The following is a 7,765-nucleotide window of genomic DNA, read 5'->3' on the forward strand; positions in this document are numbered from 1 at the left end:
TAATGAAGTAATATGAAGCCTAAGTCCCTTTTTAAAATCACAAAATCTGATCTTTAATGAATTCTGGTCGGGGTGAACAGTGGTCGTAAACCACCATATACGGACCGTGTTTTGATTTACGGTCCGTCCACTGTGGTCGTGTTTAAGCATCCCAGAAACAGAAAGGTTGGCTGGGGATTATGGAAATTTATGACTGAGGTTTACGGTCCGTAAACCAGTTTACGGGCCGTCCTCCAAGTCGTATTTAACCATTCAATGACAAAAAGTTTTGGCTGATGGACATGGTAGTTTACGACCTGGTTTACGGTCCGTAAACCAGTTTACGGGCCGTAAACTGGGTCGTATTTAACCATATCAACATTTACAGAAAGTTGAGATTTTTGACAAGCTAGAGGACGACTGCACTATACGGTTCGTAAATCACTTTACGGACCGTATAGTGCCATATACGACCACTGTGCTGAAAAATTTTCCGTGACTTCCTTATTTCCGAAAATTCTTAATTAGCCATTCCCGTCTTAATAAAACATCATTCACTCAATTTTCATCATTCCACTCATCACACAAGTACGGAGAAATTTCCGAGGTGTAACAGTTAGACTCATCGTAGTATATTTGTGCTAAGCTCTCAAGTCATACTATTTTATATCCAGCTGAAAATCGGGCAGCATTTCCCATGTTTATATGCCTAGCCCGAAATATCAATTCAGCAACCAACAACAACAACAACAATACCAACATCAATAACATTATTTCCAATACCAATATGTACCATAAAACAGCCCACACGATGTTTTCCAAATTCCATAACTAACCAACTTACTACACAATTATTTAACGGCTTTATCTTTATAATTAAGTCTTAAATAATACCAAAAGAAAAAGATTAATACCTTATTTTTGTTAAAACTGCGATATCTTCAATATCCACCTTGAATCCATTGCAAAGCCATACTAGAATCACATTTATGCGTTTATCCGGGCTTCGATTAATACTCCGTCACTTGAAAATTGCTTACTTTTTGTTTCCCTCTCTCTCTCTCTCTCATAAATTTCTAGAACTTTCTGGGTCAAACTCTGGTGAAAACAAAAGGGTCTTACCCTTTTCATAAGTGTAAAATTCGGGTCAAATCCGGGTCGGGTTTACTGTAGCATGTCTGTTGCTGTAGCGGTACTGTAGCACGGGTTTCTGCTCTGTCAGCTGAACTTGTAACATCCATAAATTTCTACTCCCAGGTCCAATCAACGAGCGCTTTAGTGCGTTGGAAACTAGACTCGACGAACTTAATTTTAGGCTTTTGTTTCCCCTTAAAACACTTCATATGCTAACAGATATGCGTCCCCCAAGTTGGACCAAAATTTTCACACAAGACATTACCCATCCTTTCTCCAAAGTCGTACTACTCCATTTCCTCCACTCATTTCCTTATAAAACCTTCTGGTATACCTTATATATATCCTTCACTCATTAAATATACTTAATAATGCTTGCTCCTTATATTCCAAAGTGGTTTTACTTAACCATAACTCAACGTACTTATGTTTCAAATTTGATAAGTGCTTCTTCGAAGATACGGGGTGTACCATAATGAAATTCGGGCAGCATCTCCCCTATATTTCTTACTCCAATCTAGCTCCAAAACATCCCACAAACATACATAACATCATCAACATCAACAACAACAAGATATAATCATATAAACAAATGAAAATCTCTTCAAAATCCCATTCAAAATCAGTCTACAAGGTAACCACTATAACAACTCACTTTATGCCTTACAAAACATATTTTCTTCACCTTAAAACCAACAAATCCTTCCATACATGAGTTAATAACAAAGTTAAGGCTGTGTAATTACCATGAACACTCAGAATCACCAAGAAAAATCCTCAGCTTCAACCTCAAACACGCAGCCACGCACCAAGCAATACTATTACTATGTTTTCCTTACTAGTTCCTTGATTCCAAGATGAAAATCCTAATTGATTTGATGTAATTGAGTTTAGAAGGTGTAAAGAGGATCTGGATGTCACGACCCAACCCTGTGGGCCATGACTAGTGCCCGACCTGGACACCCGTATACGTACCTGTTGGACATAGTCAAACTGAATCTACGAATAATATGGAAACTTGCAAAAGAACTCCAAGGTTCATGATGACATCATATATATATATATCCACACAGACTGTCTCCTGAGGAGTCACAACTAATCAAATCATAAAAATGATACGCAAGCCGACAAGGCTGCCACTATATATCAATAAAATACGCAAGCCGACAAGGATGCCGCTACAGACGAACATCATATCATAACACATCGTATAGACACAGCTGAACAGAACTTATACACAACCCACACATATGTCTACAGACCTCTAAGAGTATCAACAGTGAAATATGACGAGACAAGGCCCCGCCGTACCCCTGGATAAACATATACATATACAATATAAGATCTGAACCAAAGTCTAGACTCCGGAACAAACGAGCTCTCCGAGACAGCTGAGTAGAAGTCCTATGCTGAAGGGTCACCAAACCAACTATCTGTACCTGCGGGCATGAAACACAGCCCCCCGAAGAAAGGGGGTCAGTACGGAATATATACTGAGTATATAAAGCATGAAATACAGTAAAAAGGATCATAATTGAAATAGGGAGTACAGAAAACAAGTACAATGTCCAGAATACCAAAACACTTGCCCTTTTGAAACATAAATCATGCATGTCAATATCATATATCATACCCGGCCCATTATGGGACTCGGTGAACATGGTCGCCACCCCGTCTTTGGCGCCATAACACAGCATAACTCCATAAACACATCATAACGCCATAACACAGCATAACACCATCATATATATATATATATATATATATATATATATATATATATATATATATATATATATATATATATATATATACCGTACCCGGCCCTCTAGTGAGGGACTCGGTGAACAATGCAGTGAAACTGTGCACGATAACATACTCGGCCCGGGACTCGGTGAAAGACATATTGACATGCATGATTTATGTTTCAAAAGGGCATGTGTTTTGGTATTCTAGACATTGTACTTGTTTTCTGTACTCCCTATTTCAATTATGATCCTTTTTACTGTATTTCATGCTTTATATACTCAGTATATATTCCGTACTGACCCCCTTTCTTCGGGGGGCTGCGTTTCATGCCCGCAGGTACAGATAGTCGGTTTGCTGACCCTTCAGCATAGGACTTCTACTCAGCTGTCTCGGAGAGCTCATTTGTTCCGGAGTCTAGACTTCGGTTCAGATCTTATATTGTATATGTATATGTTTATCCAGGGGTACGGCGGGGCCCTGTCCCGTCATATTTCACTGTTGATACTCTTAGAGGTCTGTAGACATATGTGTGGGTTGTGTATAAGTTCTGTTCAGTTGTGTCTATACGATGTGTTATGATATGACGTTCGTCTGTAGCGGCAGCCTTGTCGACTTGCGTATGATATTGATATATAGTTGCAGCCTTGTCGGCTTGCGTATCATTTTTATGATTTGATTAGTTGTGACTCCTCAGGAGACAGTCTAAGTGGATATATATATATATATGTTTTTTTCCAGGGGTACGACGGGGCCCTGTCCCGTCATATGTTATTGTTGATACTCTTAGAGGTCTGTAGACATATGTGTGGGTTGTATATAGATGTTGTTCGGCTGTGTTAGCATGACTTGCATTTTGGGACATTCCTATTCGTAGTGACAGCCTTGTCGGCTTGCGTATATTCATATTTTGGGATGTTGTATGTAGTGGCAGCCTTGTCGGCTTGCGTATGTATAGTTGGGACGTTCCCATACGTTATGACAGCCTTGTCGGCATGTGTACTATGTTATCTTTTGATGGTTGTGACTTCTCACGAGACAGGTTGCCTTAATATATGTATGTGATGTCCTGAGATAACGTTACGTTTTCGCATGTTTCCAGGCTATGCTTAGTTTCAGTTTGATTATGTCTAACAGATATGTATATGAGTGCCCAGCTCGGGCACTAGTCACGGCCTACGGGGTTGGGTCGTGACACTGGAGAGGTCACTGGATCATTTGGGTGTGGAAATGAATGAAAAATAACATGGATATACATATATATACAAGCACACAAGTCAATAACTGCCTCTGTGGGTCCCAGCAAGGCTGACTGCGCAGTGTCGCGAAAATGCGAATATCTCCCTATTCCGGCGTCGTATGGATGAACGGTTTATTGCGTCGGAAACTAGAATCATAGACTTTCAATTTGATAAGTGGATCACCCCGTAACTCCAAGTATATTGGGAGAAAAGCTCAGTAACATTAGACCCAAATTTCAGCAAAATTTATGAACGTAACTTGCAATATTTTTCGCCGACTTTTATTTTACAACTTGCTTGACTTCAGAACTTAAGATACGAATATTATATTATTCAATTACCTTAAAGCATGACCTCCTTAGCACATTAAGCACTCCTAGTTTAACCCCTAAAGTACGGGTTATAACACTGATTCGCTTAACCCCGAAACCTTATGGCACATGCTTAACAATTGTTAAAAGTCTTTCTTAACCATATAGGGGTTCCATGGTCTCTCCGGGCTTACATTAGTTTACTTATGACACAAATGGCACAAATATTTATGAGGTGTAACAAGGACAACTAACATACGACAAATCTCAACGGACAAAACTATGAGGTGTAACAAACACTTCAATTCCAAGATTACTTCATCTTGAAGTATTACAAGAAGGAGAAACAAGCTCCAACAACTCTTTGGAACCCTTTGGCACTTGATTCTCACTTTAGTTCTTTAACTTCACTTGGGGAAGTTGATCACATATGTTGGAGAGGTTTCTAGAAGTGTTGAGGGTCTAGGGAGATTAAGAAAATGAGATAAAAAGAGTAGGGCACGAATTATATATATAAAAAAAAAAAACTTCCACCGACTTAAATTTACGGTCCTATTATACGGTCCATAAAAATTATACGGTCTGTATAATTAGACCGTAAAATACCAACAGTGTCTCACCCCTACTGTTATCATTTACGGTGGAGGTCAACCAGATATACGGTCCGTAAAAATTATACGGTCCATATATCCGACCGTAAAACCTAACTTTTGTCGAAACACATTCTCGTCGATTCATTCAACCTCTAATCCTTCCAACATATACTAAGCATGAACTAAAACCCTCGTATACTCAAGATGAACACATTTAATCTTATAAAACCTCGAAGATAATTCTGTTCTCCAAATCTATAACAACCAACTCACGAAGAAACTTAACATATAAAAGTATGGGGTGTAACATTCTCATTATTAGCAGGGGCACGATTCATGGAACGTGTACTCCAAATTCCTTGTATCAATAGGTTCAGTCATTCTATTGTGAAGGACACGAAATCCAAGAGCAATACACAACAACATTCCACACTTGCCTTATTTTTAACTTTTATTACTTTAATTTGGAGTCATAGAGGGTCCGGTTGGCATCTTAACCGAAGTCATTAGCTCAAAGCCCCATCAAGGCTCAGGCTATCTCTAACTTTTGCTTTATTTACATTTCGTTTATATCGATTTTACTGCATATTTTATTGCTTTACTGGTCGATTCGATCCACGTGTCCTTGACCACGAACACAAATTCAACTGAACTATTTTCCGGGTAAACCATATCCAGAGCTACAATTCAAGTTTAGAAAGATTTTCCATTAATTAAGAAAAACAGTATATACCTTCGACTCATTCAAATATTTGCTCGAAATGGCAGAATCTCGTGCTGATAACGTGTTATAAAATAATGCTTGCAAATAAAGTAAAGAAAAGCAAGCAAGAAAATTGTTGTGAGGCTTTTCAGGAAGTTGCTACGAGGCTTTCAGAAGCTGCCAGATAACTGCCTACTTGAGCTACCTGTTTGAGCTACTTGTAAGTCGATTGATTGATTGCAAGCTTAAGAGAGCTAGTGCAAGGCTTTTCAGGAAGATGTTGCAAGACATTCAGAAAGTTGCTTGCAAGCTACCTGCTTGAACTACTTGCAAGTTGCCTGCTTGATTTAAAGCTTCTTCAAGAAGCTATGGACATCCACAATACAGTATATTTATAACAGAAACCAATTTTTTACCCTTTGTTGAATCTTAACTCATTTGGCTTTTGTACCTCCTTTCTTCTAACTTGATATTTGCTAAATACTACTCCTTTCATTTTAATTTATGTGATAGCATTTGACTAGGAACAGGAAAAAATATCCATAAGAATCATAAATACACCCTTATCTGCTACTCTATCAAACTCATATACAGTTTTCTAGTCGGACCTTTAATCAATATGTCAGGTTCATCCTCATATTCATCAAGTAAAGTTGACATAGTGGACTGCGAAGGCGGGCTTCCGGGAAATAATGTCGAGCTTCAGGGAAACAATGTCGATTCCTCTGCGTAGGATTCTTGTCGTATCTTCTTGCTAATCCTTTAAAGGGCAGACCCATAAGAAAAAGAGGTGAGACAGAAATCTAAAGCCATAACGAAGTTGGTGAAGTGAAAAAGGACGTGTGCTTGGATAAAATGATACTGAAGTAATATAGATTTGACGAAAGCTACACTTATATTACATCATTAATGATAGAAGTTATGAGATTTAAAGGGAAAGGGAACGTGGGTACGGTAAAAAGGAGAAATAATTGTGTAATTACTCATCAAGAGTGGAGAAAGGTTTTTATACAGAAGGAACGTGCATATGGCTGTTACATTTCTACTCGATAGAAGGGTGAAGAGCTAGGACGACCAAGGACAATTTGGTCAGTTGACAAAAAATCCAACTTCGAATAGATGTACATTGTGCAGTGAGAGCATTGAATTTCCTAAAAAACCAGGCAATGATTTAATTTTTATAGTATCCCTAGCTACTGCAATCACATGTCACTATCAATGCAAGAATTTGAATTCACTTATTGCCAAAAAAAAAAATCTAGGAACAACGTTTAAGAAAGAATGAAAATTTAATCCTAAACCCCAAGGACTTCTCTCTAGGGAGACGACTAACATGAAGCTTTGAGCTCAACTACGCCTTTCATGGCTTCTCAAGCCACTGGACAACTCCTGAGGTTGTCCAGCCACCACAACCCAACCCCTCACTCGATTTCTCAAAATTACTACAACCAGCGACCTTGAATGCCAATAATGACCAAGTTGCTACTGCTTCTTCCGCAAACGGTGGCGCAACAATGAAGTTACCACCAATACCATTAAAGCCAATTGTGTATCATCATGGTGAGCCTACAATTCAATATAATATGGAGGAGATAGATAGAATGATCATTCAAGAGAATTTACAACACGTAGTTATTGGTAAGTTCAGTTATGGACTGCCAAACATGCACGCTTTACGTACTTTAATTCCCACTCAATGTTAATTGAAACAAAATGCAACCATTGGATTTTTATGTAACAGACACGTTTTTGATAAGATGTAATTTATTTGAAGATTATGTCACTCTTTTTTCAAAACCTATTTTTTGTATTAAAGAGAATGGTTGGTATTACCCCATGAGGACACTAAAGTGGGATCCTTGGTTTAATCGTGAGGAAGAAACCTCCATTGCTATTTCTTGGATTTCCTTCCCATCACTTGCACCAAATTATTTTGGTCAATCTTAGTTATTTTCAACGGCAGCAGCTGTTGGAAAGCCTTTGTGTATAGATGATGCAACCAAAAATAAAACAAGGCCAAGTTGTGCACGTGTGAAAATTGAAGTGGACTTGTTGGCT

This window comes from Lycium barbarum, chromosome 5 (genome assembly GCF_019175385.1).
Source record: "Lycium barbarum isolate Lr01 chromosome 5, ASM1917538v2, whole genome shotgun sequence".
Taxonomy (NCBI): domain Eukaryota; kingdom Viridiplantae; phylum Streptophyta; class Magnoliopsida; order Solanales; family Solanaceae; genus Lycium; species Lycium barbarum.